At 35.5% G+C, this 18,828-nt stretch overlaps 1 protein-coding gene across 9 annotated transcripts in view; it reads right to left on the bottom strand.

Annotated features, from left to right (window-relative positions):
* The window catches only part of EMC2 (ER membrane protein complex subunit 2), a 402,209-nt gene that overhangs the window by 154,642 nt on the left and 228,739 nt on the right, over window positions 1–18,828 (bottom strand). For 4 of the 9 annotated variants that reach the window (XR_007401891.1, XR_007401893.1, XR_007401895.1 and 1 more), the window contains one exon: window positions 1,504–1,820. The exons of 2 other annotated variants lie outside the window; for them this stretch is intronic. The gene's annotated coding sequence lies outside the window, so the exon portion shown is untranslated. Of the gene's footprint in view, window positions 1–1,503; window positions 1,821–17,675; window positions 17,829–18,828 lie in introns of those variants that run through there. 3 more of the 9 variants (XR_007401889.1, XR_007401892.1, XR_007401894.1) reach the window with 1 other exon arrangement.

Raw genomic sequence — 18,828 nt, 5'->3', positions numbered from 1 at the left:
CGAGTCTGATAACATCTGACAGGCACCACTGAACAAGTCCAGATTATAGAACTCAATCGTCCCTAAAAATAGTTACATGGAGAAAAAGGGTGGACCATTTTTTTTTCTTGAAAAGGAAGAAAAGGGAGAGGAGAAAGCAGCAGATAACTTTACTATACACAGAGTGGAGAAAACCAATGTAGGTCTGTCAGGAGCAGGGCAGTATAGTGGACAGAGCATGGGCTTTATAGTGGAATAGATCTCAATCTGGTTTTCTAGCTCAATTATTTGCTACGTAAGCTAAATATCTATTGCTATTTAGCAATTTGCACTTCCTTTCCTTTGTAATAATAACTGTGTAACTAAAGTTAAAAAAGAAATAATTGTGTAATAAAAATTGTGATTAGGTCATATGGTTGTTGTGACGATATAACAAAACAATCATGCTGGTAAAGTGCCCAGTCCATTTTCTGGTTTATATAGGCACTTGAAAAATATTTTTCACACACAGTGCAGACAAGGAAGTTACAGAAATGCTTGCTAACACACTGTTTCTTGCACTGGTTTACTCATTTATTCTATAAGCATCCCTGCTAATTGTGAGAGATTGATTAGCATTGCCTCAATTTAGCTTAGCTTGAACTACATTTCCCAGAATCCATCTTTCCTTCATGGGATTAGGTCAGATGCTGACACAGAAGACAGAAGCTACCTTCTGGTGCTGACAAGGTTGGTGCAGCACAGGGTGCTTTTATAACTCCTGCCTGTTGGAACTGACTCCCTGATTTCCTGGCTGGAGGGTAGCAGCAGCAACTCCTGGAGATCCAACTGCATCTCCTGCTCTAAGTTCTCCAATTCCTGGTCCAGGTGTGTGTTTAGCTCTGTGACAATGGGGCATTAGCTTCTGAAGGAACTTTTCATCAGAAATAAACTTGAAGGCGATAGGGAACCTATAGAGTTTCCAGTTCATTCTTAAGGGTTCCAGTTCAAAATCACAGTTTCCAGTTTGTATTTGTTTCCCTGACTCCACAATCATCTTTTCTTCCTAGTTACCTAAACGTGGACATCAGGTTCCAGCACTAGATTTAGAAAATAAACATCACATAGACTATTTCTCTTATTTCCATTAATTGTGCAAGGTCAAATCTTTATGACAAATACGTGCAAATATTGGTGGTGGTTTTAGTTCTATGATAAGTACATTGTATCAGTTCTTAACTGATAACAGTGGGTTCTCTGTATGTCTGAAACTGTATTTTGGGGTGAAGAAATGTACAGATGAATAAGGTACAGTCCCTACATTCACAAAAGTTCATAGTTCTTAAGGAAGTCAGTCATCATTTATCATATAAGAAATTACAAAGTTTCTATGGATTTACCTAATCTGGAAAGTTCATATAAATGGAATCATATAATCATATAATGTGACCTATTGTGGCTGGTTTCTTTCACTTAGCAGGTTTTCTAGGTTCATCCACATTGCAATATGTATTTCACTCTTTTTTATGGCTGAATAATATTCAATTGTATGGATAAATCACAATTTTTTTACTCACTCATCCATTGACGGACATTTGGGTTGTATCCACTTTTTGGAACTATATAGTTTCAAACTAGATAGCAATGGTTGCACAACATTGTGAACGTACAAATGCCGCTGAATTATACACTTTAAAATAGTTAATTTTGGGATCCCTGGGTGGCGCAGCGGTTTGGCGCCTGCCTTTGGCCCAGGGCGCGATCCTGGAGACCCGGAATCGAATCCCACGTCGGGCTCCCGGTGCATGGAGCCTGCTTCTCCCTCTGCCTGTGTCTCTGCCTCTCTCTCTCTCACTGTGTGCCTATCATGAATAAATAAAAATTAAAAAATAAATAAATAAATAAGTTAATTTTATATTATATGAATTTCACTTCAATAAAAAAATTTTCAGATTATGAAGTTATAAAATTGGTTTTCTTTAGTTAAAAACATTTACATGTTATCTATAATTGTTCAGAGTGAAATTGAAGAGTTCTAGTTTCTGGATTTTATGGAGTTTATGTGTACCAAACTGGTAAAATGTTCATTAAACTACATATTTTCAGTGATAAGATCAGATACTTTCCACATTTGACTACAATCTGCTTTGTATATTTTTCTTTGCTCTGCTATTTTGCGGCAAGCCTGTCATTGATCGGCTTCTTGACATGCACATAAAATCAATTAGCATTCAGTCTCTGAGAATAATTCTCTTAATAGGTTACTGCTTTCACCATTTAGCCAACAGAGAAACATTTCTTTCCACACCACCCCATACTTATTTGGAAGGCATTTGGTAACACTTATCAGCCTGCACATGCCAGCAATTAGATGTCAATAGAATTTCTATGTTCAATCCTTTGTATACAAGGAACATGTTAGCCAAAATTTCCAGTCCTCTCACAATTTTCTAAACTCAACAGTTTTTGTCCTTTTATTATGGTGTGATTTTAGAGACATCGGATAAAGGCCCACCTCATCTGCCTCCAAACTTCCCCTAAAAAGGAGAAGTATGAAAGTAGACACCAAGATTGAGAATATGCCAGGCCAGTTTTCTCTTCCTCATGTTTCAGGAGGTACAATGAAAAGCCTAAATAATGATTTAACTCTTCTTATAACTTTCCCTTCAATTGCTAACTCAACTTTCTTTTTTTGTTGTTTTACTTCTTTCTCATTCCAGAAATCTAATCTGAATGTCATTGTCTTGTAGAACTTTCTAATCCCACCTCTCTCCACTATCCTCTTTCACTACATTCTAGCCATACTGGCTTACATTTAGGTTCTAGAACATGTAAAACTGATCTCCATCTCAAGACCTTTATAGTTGCTGCTCCTTCTACTTGAGTATTCTTCCTCAACAATGTCATGTGGCTGCCCTTTTTTCATCATCCAAGTCTCAAATCATTTGGTATCTTTTCCGAATTGGCTTCCCTAGCTATAGCAGCTCTCTCAATTACACTCCATCCCCTCTCCCTGTTTACTTTTTATTCTCTGCATCTCCTCACTGGAGCATAAATCCTTAACAAAGGGGCTTTGCTTGTCTAAGTCACTGTTATTTGCTCCGAATTTTGAATAGTACTGGAACAGTAGATGCACAATTAATATCTTGGCTGGCTGGCTATAAACTAACAGACACTAATTATGCCAATAAACGTAAAATTGCAGTGTGATTCATAGTGGTGCCATTCCTTGTAACACAGTATTCTAGAAAAGATCAAGTATGTATGTACATATTCATGTATCTGTGTATGTTGGTTAGGGTTTGGGGGGGGGAACAGCAGGTTATAAGTTCAGGGGAAGAGCAGGATATAAGTAATATCAAATAGGTAGCTGTAAATTAAACTGGACTTAAAAATTAAAGGTGTGGTCTAGAGATAAAATCATGAGACATCTGTTCCTTAGTAGTTATTAAAGGTGGGCTTGAATAAAATTATCCAGGAATAGCAAGAATAATAATAAGGGAGGAATACAAATAAAAATGGATAAAGCTAGAAAGGGTACAGAACAGGAGTAACCAGTGAGGGAAATGGATAACCATGCAAATGTGGCACCCTGCAGAAGAGAGTTCTAATGGGGTGAATGTTTGTGTCCTCCAAAAATTCCTATGTTGAAATCCTAATCCCCAACATGGTAGTATTTGGAGGTAAGGTGGTAACTAGGTTTGGACGAGATAATGAGGGTAGATCGCCCATGATGATATTTATGCCCCTATAAGAAGAGGAAGAAACACAGAAGCCTTCTCTCTTTTCTTCCCACCAAGAACAGATCATGTGAACACACAGCAAGATGGTAGCCCTCTGAAAGCCAGGAAGTGAGTCCTCACCAGGAATGAAAGTTGCTGGCCCCCTGATCTTGAAATTCTCGCTTCCAGAATTGTGAGAAAATAAATTTTTGTTGTTTAAAGCATCCAGTCTACGGTATTTTGATATAGCAGCCAAAATGACTTAGATAAGAGTGTTTCCAGAAGGAAAGAATTGTAAGTCTAGGACTGTTTTACATACATATACACACAAAATAGGTTTTTGCTATATGTGACCTCGGGCAAACCTCCTACATTCTCTGAACTTCATCTTTATTATCTTTAACTTGAGCAGCTCATATTTATCTTGAAGATATGATGTGAGGATTAAGTGATATGACACAGAAAGATACTTAAAACAACATGAACACTCAATAAATGCAGATTCTTTTCACTTTTCCCATTTGAGGGCTTTTAAAGTAAATCTGTTGATGAGAATCAAACATACTGGGATCCCTGGGTGGCGCAGAGGTTTGGCGCCTGCCTTCGGCCCAGGGCGCGATCCTGGAGACCCAGGATCGAATCCCACATCGGGCTCCCGGTGCATGGAGCCTGCTTCTCCCTCTGCCTGTGTCTCTGCCTCTCTCTCTCTCTCTCTTTCTCTCTCTGTGACTATCATAAAAAAAAAAAAAAAGAAGGAGAATCAAACATACTGCCTTAAACAAAGATTATATGGGAGTTTTGTTATTGGCCCAGTAAAATATTATTCAAGAAGAGTCATTTCCATATATGTACAGAAATCATGTATATATGCACATGCATGTGTGCACGTGTGTATCCTAAAATCCTTTGGTGATATGCCTTACTACAACTGCAGAACACTGCGAATTTATGTCCTGTTTAAATTTCATCTTGACCTTGAGATTTTATTGGAGACTCTACTCCCTAACTAATTTATTATCCTATCTTTTGGTTCCCTATTTATTATGCCTCCTACAGGAACCATTTTACATATTTCTTTATGCAAAATTCTTTTTTAAATATTTTATTTATTTATTCATGACAGACAGAGAGAGAGAGAGAGGCAGAGACACAAGCAGAGGGAGAAGCAGGCTACATGCAAGGAGTCTGATGTGGGACTCGATCCCAGGTCTCCAGGATCAGGCCCTGGGCTGAAGGCGGCGCTAAACCGCTGAGTGCCAGGGCTGCCCTCTTTATGCTAAATTCTTAACATGACTCTCTCTCAGTAGTCTTCACTTCTTCACTGGTCAAGATTGCCGTGAGCTTGAATCTTTCCAAATGTCCATGATCACTTCCAGCTTATACCACTTACCAGTCCAGACATACTATAGTGATTGCAAACTTTTAGATGTTTGTTCTCTTTAGGAATGGTAAGCACAAATGACTATATATTCTATTGTTTCCAGTATCTTGTTTTGACCCAATCAACCAGAGGCTCCAACATGTGACTCTGACTCTTTAGCAAGGGACATAAAGACACTTAGATTCTTTCATAGCAGCAGCAAGCAGCCATGGTGCCCTACATGCAGCAGCAGCTCCAGACCAACCATTTGGACTAAAAGATCTTGGCTTCTTCCCGCTTGGCATAAAAATGCCTTGGTTCATATCCAGTCTTATGCCTAGTTCTTTATCTTCCCATTGATTCTGTGACTGCTTGCCATCCTTGCACATTTATATATATAGAAATCTTTCTTTTTCCTTTTTTTCTCTAACATTAACCAGTTAGTTTTGTTACCTGTAATCAAAACATTCTTAGCTAATAGAAAGGGAGGTCTTCACGTAACAGGCCCAAGTAAGAACCTAGTAATCATGCTAAGTGACTGAGCTGGCACTTCCTAACAGAATTATTTGTTGCTTTTGGCAGATTCGGGGGGAAAAAACCCCAACTTTACCAGAGCTTCTGACGCCACTGACTATCACTCTGGATGTATTCTCCAGGGAAAGAGAACACTGGGGGAAGAAACAGTATTGCAATTTAGACTGCCACTCCATTTAATAATGGGGAAATTGTATTACTGTACTGGTAATTAGTTTTTTTAAAAGCCTCATGTAAAATGTCAGCTGGACTCTGTTTATTGGAATGTATCAACACATTAGACAAACCTAGCCTTGTTGATTTACCCAAGACAGCTAATCTGATGCATTTCAATTGAGCCTATTACAAACCTAGCTCTGACTTGTAAAAATGTCTGAGTCAAGACTGAGTTGGACTATCTACATATATATGTATTTTCCTGCCTTTAATGACAGACACGAACTTGTGGAAAAAGTTGTTTATCCTTTGAGCACCAAACATACAGAGTCCCTTTGAAACGTTAAAACTGGAGCCATTGGTCTGTTATCTACAGAGAGAAAAACAATACTATGGCTTCAGGAGAAACAGATAGGAGGGGCTGAGATGGAAAGAAAAACACCAACAGGAATGATAAACTGGATTTTAATGACAAAGTCACTTTGCCAACTGTAACTTGGGTGCTGGGTAAGCTGATCTGACTTCATTAGGTGATTGTCAGCCTCCCGAAGCCATCATCAGCCTGGAAGAAAGCCATATGTGTTGGTCGCACAAATGGACATTGATTTTTCAATAAACTGGAACCCAAAGCCAACATCACTCCACTGATATCTTTTCTCAGGAGAGAGGATTTCTCGCTCATGCCTGGCACCATGTCTCAGCTCTTATATTACAAGAATTACATGGGTGAAGCAGAGTAGAAAACAGCAGCTCACTTAAGTCATGTGATAAATGAGGCAATTAAGTCAATTAGATGCACAGTTACTGAGTTATATCTGTTTTGCTTTGTAAAATATAATTTTAAGTAGGATCATCTATCTTACCATACTGGACAGCATTAGAATTCTGTGGGGCAGAAAAAATGTGATTCATTACTCTATGAAAACAGTGCCTTACTCTCTAAACTGGATAAAGTAATCTTGGCCTTTAAATTGGAGGTTATGATCCCTTAACTCTCTCTGAGCAGAACACATTTTGTGTTTGTTGTTTGCCTGCACTTTAAATGCATGGCTTTTGTAATAGTCATCATGTGGTTGGGGTACTAGTAGAACATTAATTTTTTTCAATGCATGATTTACCATATGCATCTCTTTATGGAGGAAGATTTAGTTGTAGCAGATTTACATTGTTCTGGTCAAGTCACTTGAGTGACTATAATAAAAGGATGAGCAGTCACCCTTGTTTGAGAGAAGAGTACCAGGACCTTTAGAGGTTTAATTAAATACAGTTCACTGTCACTCCATAACCTTGGTATGCAGAATTGTCATGACAGAGAGATGTATGCATCTGCAGAGGAGCTAAGGAGATTCTGGGAAAGGCAACCTAATAAGACCCTTTGCTTTTAGAAGATGAATACTTCCAGAGCCTCCAATGAATTGTGATGGCCTTATCTAAGGGATGTGGGTAGGTTAGGGCACTAGGAGACACCAGAGTAAATAAACGATTAGATTGGAGGTTTATCAATAAATTGCTCATGAGTCAAATTATGTTTCCTTTGCCTTCCACAAATTATAATTTCCTTGTTTTAGTAAACCAACAAAAAATTAGTGAACTACTTAAAGGTTAGGATATTTCACATATAAATATGGATTACTTTGGCCAGAGTACATGTTCTGCAATTTGCTTTCAAAGTCTACTACTAACATACATACTTCTACTCTCCTTGCTTCATTCATTTCTTTTACTTTCTTTTATTTTACGACTGTCAGCAGGCAGTTGAGTTTTTCACCTTATGCCTAGATGGTTGTGGGAAAGGGTTCTGATTATGTCACACAAGGAGGCTAAGAATGGAAGCTCCTTTTAACCCAGCCACCTATTGTTGAGAAACTATGGCTAAACAGGTAAGGAGAAACTGAGTTGCAGCCTTGGGAACAGTCCTGGTTGAAACTGAGCATGCAAGCTGCGAACAATAAGGGGTGGAGATCTAGCAAGGACATCACTATGGGAGAGGACAAAGACATTAAACACGGATTTTTTTATTTTAAGATTTATTTACTTATTTGAGAGAGAGAGAGCAAGAGTGAGAGTGGGGGGAGGGGCCGAGGGAAAGGAAGAGGAAAAATCTCCAGCAGACTCCCCTGAGCACAGAGCCTGACTCTGGGCTCAATCTCCCGACCTGGGCCAAAGTCAAGAGCCAGAGGCTCAACTGACTGAGGCACCCAGGCACCCCATTAAATATGGATTTTTAAAGACAGAAGTAATTGTTGGTTAAAGAATATGTAAATCCTAAATTCAAAAAATATTGTCAAGTTGACCTGAAAAAGGTTTAACCAAGTTTAATACTGACCAACAGCTCATGAGAGCACCAGTTTGCATACTAGTCTTTTTAAATTTTGCTAATCTGATGGGGGAAAATTTTCCAGTTTGAATTCTATTAGTGAGTTTAAGCATATTTTCAGATGTATGCTGGCCATGTTTTTAGAACTGCCAGTTTGTAACTATTGTTTATTTTTCTTATTAGGATATTTGCTTTTCCTTATTGAGCTGTAGGAACTCCCGATGGCTCTTTCTCTATCTGTTGCAAATATTTTCTTCCAGTTTGTTACTTTAAATTTGGCTCTTGTATCACATTGTCCAGAAATTGTTCATTTTTGTTTATAAGATAAAAGCTTTTTTATGGGTTTGGGGTTTAATGTCTTACATAGATCCCCTCAGCTTCATGATTGTCAAAATAACCTCCTGGACATTCCTTTAATAAGTCTGTATGTTTTTGTAAACCTACATGTTTGTAAACATGTAAAATATAACACTTCCAACATATTGTGCTAAAGGACATAGGTTGGCTTAGGACCAAAGTGAGGCTTTCTATGTCTTCTCTACAGATCTAGTTCTTAGGACCTAACTGTGGGAAGAGTGAGATCTGCAAAGAAATTATTCAAACAGTTCAAGGAAGAAAATGTACTCCAATAATATCTCCCTCCTAGGAGGAGCAAAAATTCTTTCTTCTTTAAGGAAAAATAAAAAACAAAGGAATAATCACCCTTCCCAATTTAAACCTATATTATTTATCTTTCTCAATTTTTCTTTTTAGTACATCCTTGCATGTTTTCTCTTTCAGATGAATTTTAAGAGACACTTGTAACTATCATTTAAAAAATCTTGTTAGGATTTTAGTTCATATTGCATTTAATTTATATATTTATTTACATACTTATTTATGCTATTGAGTTTTCTTATCCTGAGGCTTTTTCACTTAGGCTTTATTATATATATTTGAGTAAAATCATATAATTTCCCCTATAAATGTCATATGCACTCTGCTATGTTGACTCAGGAATATTTTAATAATTTGTGTTCTCGTTGTATTAGATCTTTCAGTTTTCTAATTAGTTTTTTAATTGTACATAGAAAAGATGTTGATTTTTGTATATTGACATTGTATCAACTCATTTTACTAAAATTATCATTCTATTCCTTCTCTTGAAATTCTATTGTTTATAATAATAAAAGTTTGAGTCCCTTGTTTCGATACTTCTAACTCATTTTCTTTTCTTACCTTATTGCATTGCTTAGGACTCCTGGTTCTAGTAATCATGATAGTTTTCAGCATTCTTATTTTGGTCAAGACTTCAGTGGGAACACTTTTAATGTTTCACCTTTATGATATTTGCTAAGTTTTTCTGACAGATTTTTTTAAAAAACTAAATTAAGGAAGAACCTATTTATTCCTAGTATGACTTTATTAAGAATGGTTTTGATTCATGAGAAATGCCCTTTACAATAATTGTGTAATATTCTCTAAATCTGTTAGTTCAATTGAATTATATAAATAGATTTCCCAATGCTAAGGCATTAGTACACTTCTAGAATAATCATATTTAGGAATTTTATAATTCTCTGAAAAATTACTGGTTTTCATTTCTGACTCTTTAACTTAAGATACTTTTACTCATATTTGTAAATGAGATTAATTTATACTTTCCTATATTTGTATTCTTTTATTTTCTGGTTATGCAGCTTAATTAAATGAGTTTTGAAGTTTTCAACATTTTAATTCTTTAGAAAGATTATTTAACAGAGCAATTTTCTTTTCTTTAAAAGTTAAACCGAGATCTGAGTGGGATCAGTCGATTGAGTGTATGACTCTGAGTTTTGGCTCAGATCATAATCTCAGGGTCATGAGAAAGAGCCCCACATCCAGTTCCACACTCAGTGCAGTCTACTTGAGATTCTCTTCTCACCACCCCATCTGTCCCTCCCTATGCTTTTGCTCCCTCTCTTTATTTCTTTCTCTTTCAAATTAAAAAAAAAATCTTAAAAAAAAGTTAAACATAATTTGCCTATAAATTAATTTTGAGCTCATCTCTTTTATAGGGATAGATTTTAATATAATTGATGTAATCAATTTTTACCTCTTTTCAAGTCATTTGAAATAATTTATACTTCCTTACTTATTCATTTTCTTTGTTTTTTTTCCCTTTCAACCAAAAAATTATTCATGGTGTTCTGTCAAGAATTCTTGACATTACTATTTGTAGCTATGTTTTCTTTCTTTTATATTATTTTATCTTCTTTTTTTCTTTAACATACTTATCAAAGAAAACAAAAGACTAACTTCTCATTTTTGTGATTTAATCTATTATGTACTCTATTTTATTAATGCCTATGTATCTCTTTACTGAGTCCTGCCCTTGTTTCAGCAGAAGTTGGTCCTTACTGTGTAAATTACTGGAAGTTTTTGAGAGCCACAGTAGAACACTGTGAGATTATTTATGTGAGAGTCTGTCAGTTTATATGAGTTTCTATATTCAATCCCTGATATTAAGGAAGGGAAAAATTTAATTATAAACCACATCATCATTTGATGGATAAAGCTTTTGAAATGTTCTAGTCTAATTCTATTAATTTTTTCATTTATTTATTAAATAATATTTTTGAATGAAAAATATCCAATGCCAACTATGTAGTGCATGCGGTGCCATGTGCTGAGAATAATCAAATACACATGATTCCGATTCTCACAAGGCTTACAATCTGGTAGAAGAGATAGACATTAAACAGATAAATATACATAGGTAATTTTTAATTGTCCTATGTACTTTGAAAAAAGAAACAGAGTGCTATGAAAAAGAATAATTTAGATGGAAAAATCAAAGAAAAATCTCCCTGAGGAAGTGATATTTGAGGTAAGATAAAAATGATGATAGACTTTAGGTAGGCTAGGAGTGAAGGCAGGGCAGTAGGGGTAAAGGAATAGCATAAGCAGAAGCCTGGAGATAAGAAATATCTTGGCTTGCTAAAAGTTAAAAGAAGACAGGTTAAGATTAGAGCAAATTAGACAGTGGGGAAAGAAAGAAACAAAAGAAGAAGAAAAGAAACAAAGAAGAAACAAAGCTGAGATGTAGACAAAGACCTGAGCATAATGGGCCCGTAGCCATAAACAAAAACTTTGGATTTGATTCTAAAGAAAATGAGGAATCACTGAAATGTTTTAATCTGGGGAGTGACATAATTGAATCCACATTTCCAAAAGACCCAGCTGGCTTCAGGGCAGAGAACAAATTGGAGCAGACCAAGGGTGGAAACAAGACGAGTAGTTTGAAATTGTTGACATATATCATGTAAGAAATAATGGTAGCTTTGGCTAGAGTGGTAGAGATGGCAAATGTACACTGATGTGATTCATTTTAAAAGATGAAATCAATATGCCAGGTGATGACTTTTTTTTTTTTGAGGTAAGATACAACATACAATTTGCCATTTTTAACCATTTTAAGTATTCAATTCAATGTCATTTAGTACATTCACAATGTCTGCAACCACCACCACTGTCTAGTTTCAGTACATTTTCATCACCCTAAAAGATTTATACCCATTAAGCAGTCACTCCTCTTTATTTGCTGAACTGTGACTGTACCCTAGCCCCCAAAATTCATAAGTTGAAGTTCTAACCCTAAGTATCTTAGAATATGATTGTATTTGGAAATACTGCCTAGAAAGAGGAAATTAGGGTAAAATGAGATCATACAGGTGGGCCATAATCCAACTTGACTGGTTTCCTGATAAGAAGAGTAGATAAGGACATAGACCTACACAAAGAAGAAACCATATGAAGACAGAGGGGGAAAACATCCATCCACAAGTCAAGGAGACAGAACTCAGAAGAAATCAACACTGCCAGCACCTTGATCTCAGACATCTAGCTTCCAGAACTGTGAGAAAATAGATTTCTGCCATCCTGTTTAAGTCATCTGGCCTGTGGTTTTTTGCTATGGCAGCCCAAGAAAACCAAATAACTCACCATTCCTTCGTCTCCTCAGCTCATGGCATGTGTCTATATTTGCCTATTTTGGATATTTCTTACAAAGGAAACCATATAATATGTAATCTTTTATGCCCAGCTTCTTTAACTTAGCATAGTATTTTGAAGGTACATCCATGTTGTAGCATGGATCAGTCTGTTCCTTTTTAAATGGCTAAGTAATGTTCCATTGCATAGATACATTACTTTTTGTTTATCTATTCATTAGTTGATGGTTGGTGAAGACTTTGATATAAGAAAAAAAAGGGGATCCCTGGGTGGCGCAGCGGTTTAGCGCCTGCCTTTGGCCCAGGGCGCGATCCTGGAGACCCGGGATTGAATCCCACATCGGGCTCCCGGTGCATGGAGCCTGCTTCTCCCTCTGCCTATGTCTCTGCCTCTCTCTCTCTCTCTCTCTCTCTCATAAATAAGTAAAAATTAAAAAAAAGGAAAAAAAAGACTGATTTAAGCAATGAAGGAGAAAAATGGGTCAAGATGACTTCTAGATTTCTAGGTGCAAAGCGTGAGAGAAAAGATGCCATTTATTGGTATGGAAATGAATGGAAGAAGAGTATATTAGAAGGGAGACTTAGAAAGATTACGTCTACAAAGGTTTAATAACTAGTAGTCACTTGGCTGAGGCCAAGTGTGTTCTCCCACTCCATTCCCCTCTCTCTTCCTTTAACAAATAAGCATGGGTGAAGTAATCCATACCATTTTAATGGTTTTAGCCATTTGCCTTTTCCCATCAACCAAGTGAAATTATTCCTGGTCATTTCTAGCCCAGACATATGGGCTATCAAACAAACAAAAACCACAGGCAAAGACTGTCAACATATGAACACATAACTAAGTCTCAGTACTAGTACCCATCCACAGTATTAAAATTCTACCAACTAACCAAGTGATCTTTTCTCTTGGTCTCCCAGAAAATTGCAGTCATTTTTAACAGAATTTTTATTATGAAAATAATAACTAGACATGAGAAATTTTGAAATATATAGAAAGAAACATAAAAGAAAATAAAAGCTACTTATGATCTCTTCACCCACAGATAAACACTGTTAACATTTTGCAACATTTCTTTTTTTCTATAAATTTTACAGAAATATCTCTCTAAATTCAGGAATTGTATTCCTAAAAGTATTGTGGTTGGCAAAATAGTGATTGGCATGCTCAAGGTGCTACAGAAAATATAAATTTAAGGAGAAATATTAAATTGTATTGAAGTAGTTCTAAAACAGCAAATGGAAATTCTAGAACACACTTACTTTTAAAAAGTCTTCAGTACTTGTTTTGTTAAAAAGTCCTTTTCTAAATCACCTTCTTCAGTTATAAAGAAAATATTGTGCTAGTGCCATGAGCTTCTGGGGTTTTATATTAGGCAGACTCTACTACTTTTTACTTTTTGAACAAGTTTTATTGCCTTGAAACATCTTTGCATCCATGGTCTCCATCATTTCTTTAGGCGGTTAGCAGTGACATGGTTGAACATTTCATCACCCTCACCTTTTGCTTTGTTCCAGCCTCTTCAAAATTTATCACTGGGCTTAAGATCACATTTCTTTGGATGTGACTTTCAGTTCCTCCTGTGAGTGGCTGGGGTCTCTCTCTCTCTCTCTTTCTCTCTTTTTTTTTTTTTTTTTAGAGTAATCCCATAATTGGCTTATATGGGCTATATGTAGAGCTAACAATAATTGTGGTCTTCTTTTGTTTAAAAGAATCTAACAAAACTAGGCATGGGCATGATGATGATGATAATAATAATAATAATAGCAGCAGCAGCAGCAGCATAGGAAAACATGTTCCAGATATTTTAATTGACATGCTAATATAAAACTAAGTTCCCCCAAAGCCCAAATTTTCTAATACTATATTTATGTAATTGAAAGCTATTGTTTTTGTCATCTTCATTCTTCACTTAATATTCTAAAAGAATTTTTCTTAACACCAGTCACAAAAATTAACTCAAAATGAATTAAAGTTATTCACTGTGAGACCTAAAACCATGAAATTGCTAGGAAAAAAAAAAAAAAAACAGGAAAAAAGCTCCTTGGCATGGGTCTTTGTAATGATTTCTTGGAAATCACACCTAAAGCACAAGCAACATCAAAATTAACAAGTGGAGTTCCATCTAAAAAACTTTTGTACAGCAAAAAAAAAAAAAAAAAAAAAAACACAAACCAAAATGAAAGACAACCTATGAAATGGGAAAAAATACTTGTAAACCATTTATCTGATAAGGGATTAGTATCCAAAATACACAAAGAACTCATACAACTCAATAGCAAAGAAAACCCATAATCCAGTTAAAAAATGAATAAAGTACCCAAGCAGACATTTTTTTCCAAAGAAGATACATAAAAGGCCAATTAAGTATATGAAAAGATGCTTAAAATCACTAGTCATTAGTACAAATTAAAACTGCAATGAGGTATCACCTTATGCCTGTTATAATGGCCATCATCAAACAGAGAAAAGATGACAAATGCTGGCATAGATGTGGAGTAAAGGGAACCAACGCTTGAGTACTGTTTCTCAGATCATAAGTTGGTACAACCACTTTGGAAAACAGTATGGAGATCCCTCAAAAAAATAAAAATACAACTAGTATATGTTTCAGCAATTCCACTTTGGGGAATATATCAAAGGAAATGAAAAAACTAACTCAAAAATATATCTACACCCCCATGTTCATACTAGCATTATTTGCAATAACCAAGACATAAAAACAACTACATATACTTCTAGTACATCATAGGTGAAGAATATTATTCAGTCATAAAAATGAAGAAACCCTACTATTTGTGAAAACACTGGTGTACTTTGAAGGCATCATGCCAAGAAGTTAATCAGAGAAAGACAAACAGTGTATGATCTCATTTATACGTGGAATCTAAAAAACGAAACTTTGGTTATAGAAAGAGATCAGACTTGTGGTTACCAGAAGTTGAGGGTCAGGAGAGGAAAACTGGAGGAATATGGTCAAAACTTACAAGCCTTCAGTTATAAGATTGATAAGTACTAGAAATATAATAATGTACGCTATGATTACTATAGTTAATGCTACTATATGATATGTAGAAAAATGGTTAAGAGAGTTGATCCTAAGAGTTCTCATCAAAAGAAGAAGGGATTTTTTTCTTTTCTTTTTATTAAATATCTATATGACATGATGGATATTAAGTAAAACCTACTGTGGTGTCAACCAAATCATCTTGCAGTACACCTTAAACTTATACAGTGATGTATGTCAATCATTTCTCAATAAAACTGGAGGAAAAAAGAATTTCTTCTTTATGAAAATATATCCTCCCCTGAAAAATGTAAAGAAGGATTAATGCATTTTATCTAGTGTTTTGTTCTGGAGGTAAAAATAGGCATTTCTCTTAAGTGATACCCTCTCCAGGAGAAACACAGCATGAAAACTGGTTTCCTACTTGAAATCTAGATATGGTCATGGTCAAAGTAATATCTACAGTGATCTATTTCAAGACCATACTGAATTTGGGGTGCCATTGCAAGCTGGTGATAGAGTAAAAACAAAATATCAAAGGTTGAATCACTGTAGCTTGTCACAACTCATCTATCTGAACATACCCTTAAATTCAAGTCTTATTAAAAAGTATACAGGAAGATGTAGTCTGACACAATCTCATGGCTCCAAGGTCAATTAACCACATTTAGTCTCATGCCCAAGTACAATTAAAATACTGATCAGTACAGAAAGATGTATTTTGTGGCAAAAACAAGGAGTCAAAGTAACTGTCATTACTTGTCAATATTCCCTCTTGCCACAAGGTAATGGTGGAAACATGGCTAGAGTTTGAGCCATTTTTGGAAAAGAGTCATCTGGTCAAATTGCGCATGATTCATTTGTTTCAGAAAAGGTCAAAATACCAAGGTTGTTTTGAAACTACTTCAGCCAAAAATCAATATTTTTTTCACATTAAATTGAAGCTACTATATTTTCAAATATTTTTTAGAAAATTTTCTAACATACTTCTAGCTCACTGATATGTATATAATGCATTTTATGTTAATTTATTCAGTTAAAAGTAATCTTTATTTAAGAAGCTTAATATTCTTATGTTTTTATGTTTATGTTAAGGTCAGTATTTTTACACTGTGTTTACTGAAAATTTTGTAAAAATAGTGCTTGCTTTAGCAGCATATATACTAAAAAAATTTATAAAAATACAGATTGAATGACTAATTATTTGGAACCATGGTAGAAAGAAGAGAAACTAGATTATATTCTCTTCCCTCTAGGCTGGATCACCATAGACATATCACAAATTGTCTCCTAGAAACTGTATTTATCTCACAAATGTCACCTAAATAAAATTCATATCATTTAGCCTAGATAGTAAGATGCTGGATTTAAGAGATTTATGATGAGATATCTCACAGCTAAAGATTAAACTATAAATTCCAGTAGTGAAAATAAATAATCAGCCTGTGAATAGTGTTTTGATTTACATTTTCGTGTCTGTGACCAAAGTCAAGGTTAATTTGAAATTTTACTTCAACATCTATAAGATTTTTCTAGTCAAGCCCATAAAGGTTCATTGATTCTTTCATTGAATTTTTTCAGTAACTATTTTGTGCCAGTTGCTGGTGTTAACAGAGCAACCAACAAGTCATCATTCATTCATTCATTCATTCAGATTGAGGTATGTCAATGAAAAGAAACTTAGAATTCCAACCCTCCACATGCTTACGTTCCAGTTGAAGGGCAGGGAGAGGAGTTAAATAAAAGATAAATTTTATATGTTAAGTATATTAGGCCATTTTGTTAGAAGGCCAAAAATATTATTTTAGAAAATACAGCAATATGATCAGGAGAAAGTTGACATTTTAAACAGGATGATCATAGAAGGCCTAATTGGGAAGGTGGCATATGAGTAAAGATGTGGTGAAGAGGGAATGAACTATGTACATATCCCCATAGGCTGAGGGAATATCCTGCGCCAAGACCTTGGGATAGGACAGATAATGCTTAGCATGTATGAGGTCCAGAAAGAAGGCCATTGTATATGGAGATGAATGAACAAGAAGAGTTATAGAGGAGATGAAGATAGAGAAGTAAGAGGGAAGATCAGGTAGGGTTCCACTGGAAGGATTTTTGGCTTTTATTCTGAGGGAGATTGGTAGCCAGTGGAAGATTTGAGTCAAAGAATGACAGGAGCTGATTTAAAGTCCCCAAAAGTATTCTTAAGTAAGATTTGGTATCCCGTATATGTTCTCCTAACTTACTGACTTCTAACATTATTTCTGCTATCCAATCCTGATATCTTTCCCTTCCCCTCTATGATAATTCTCCTTTTGAATACACTTTCAGAATTTCACATTCAATATTCCCCCACCTTTTACACAAGTCTGTCACAATTGTATCTCCTTTTTTAAAAAGCTAGTTTATCATTTTCTCCATCTATCCTTTTTGTTTTTCTTTCTACTTTCAAATTATTTTGTTACTATGATACAATTAATATGAACGGTATTACCTCCTTGTCATAATTCCCCATACTAAACTGTATTCAACATGACATGTTTCCATTCGTTTCCAAATGAGTGACATTCTCTGGAATGAGTATCTTTTAACAACTATGGATAGCATTGGCCTAGGTCTATGTTCCATTGGTATAAATGCAAGCATACTCACCATTTCCTAGTGTATTTTTAACTGCTGTGTCACATCCTCTGAAATTCTGTGTCACCTCTTCTAAATTTAAAATTTTCTACCATTTAATTCTCTAAATGGCTAGCAGAAAAGTTTTTTAATTTTTTTTTTTTTTTACATTTTGCTTCCATGTATCTGAAAACAGAATAAGATTATGACCAGAATTACTTTAAAGAGCCTGTAATATTCGGTAGAAACAGAAACAACATTCATTTGATGTCTTGTGACTCATTAGGGGACTCTAATTAGGATTTTAAATTATTTATTTAATGGGCATAGATGATAGATTTGATGTTACATTTTGCAAGAATGTCCATTTCTATCCTGGCAGCTGTTCAGGGCCACTACTCCAACTCCAATAGACAAAGAAGAGGCCTTCTCTAAAGGGACAAGAGCCGCAACCACATTCTGGAAATTTTTAAGCAAATCTAGGTTGTACTTTGTTTTAGTTTCAGATCTCTCAGAAGATTATATGAAGTCATAGAGTATACAAGTCAAGTATACAAGTACTTGACAAGTATAGGCAATAATGAAAGCAAAGTGGAGAGGTGACACAAGAAATGGAAGGCAATTAATCAATGATATTTGTGTGTGTGTGCACATATGCATGTGTGTATATGACAACTTCCAGAATTATTGGTCAAGAACTATTCTATAAGTATTAACTTCCTACATGCCACTTTTCACAGTTGAGGTAATGGGATTGGAGAGGACAAGTCCCTGGGCTTATCTGGAAATTGGAAATCAGGCAGAGCAAAGTGAGACATTTGAGTAATATGGGTTGGGCACTGATAGCATCTGCTACACATCTAAATCTACCTTCCCTTCGGAGTACATACATAACTCACACATTATCCGCTGCACAATTCCATGGAGCACAATTCACATAGATGACAATGTGAGTGGTGCCCCACTGGAGTCATGCAGCTTGGCCCTGCCTATCTGAAACCCAGTTCAATCCATACAACTACTAGTTGTTTTGGTTCATATGACATGTTAAACTCATAAATGAGGTCCCATAATTAGTTACCATAGCAGTCTACAGACAAGGCTAACCCTAGCTACCATGGTTCAATTACAGAATTTCTGAATAACTTCCATGGAGTATTAGGCCCACTGACCCACATGACATTGA

Source organism: Canis lupus, chromosome 13 (genome assembly GCF_003254725.2).
Source record: "Canis lupus dingo isolate Sandy chromosome 13, ASM325472v2, whole genome shotgun sequence".
Lineage (NCBI taxonomy): Eukaryota > Metazoa > Chordata > Mammalia > Carnivora > Canidae > Canis > Canis lupus.
The sequence above is the reverse complement of the archived record's forward strand: the minus strand, read 5'-3'. Positions and strand labels throughout refer to the sequence as shown.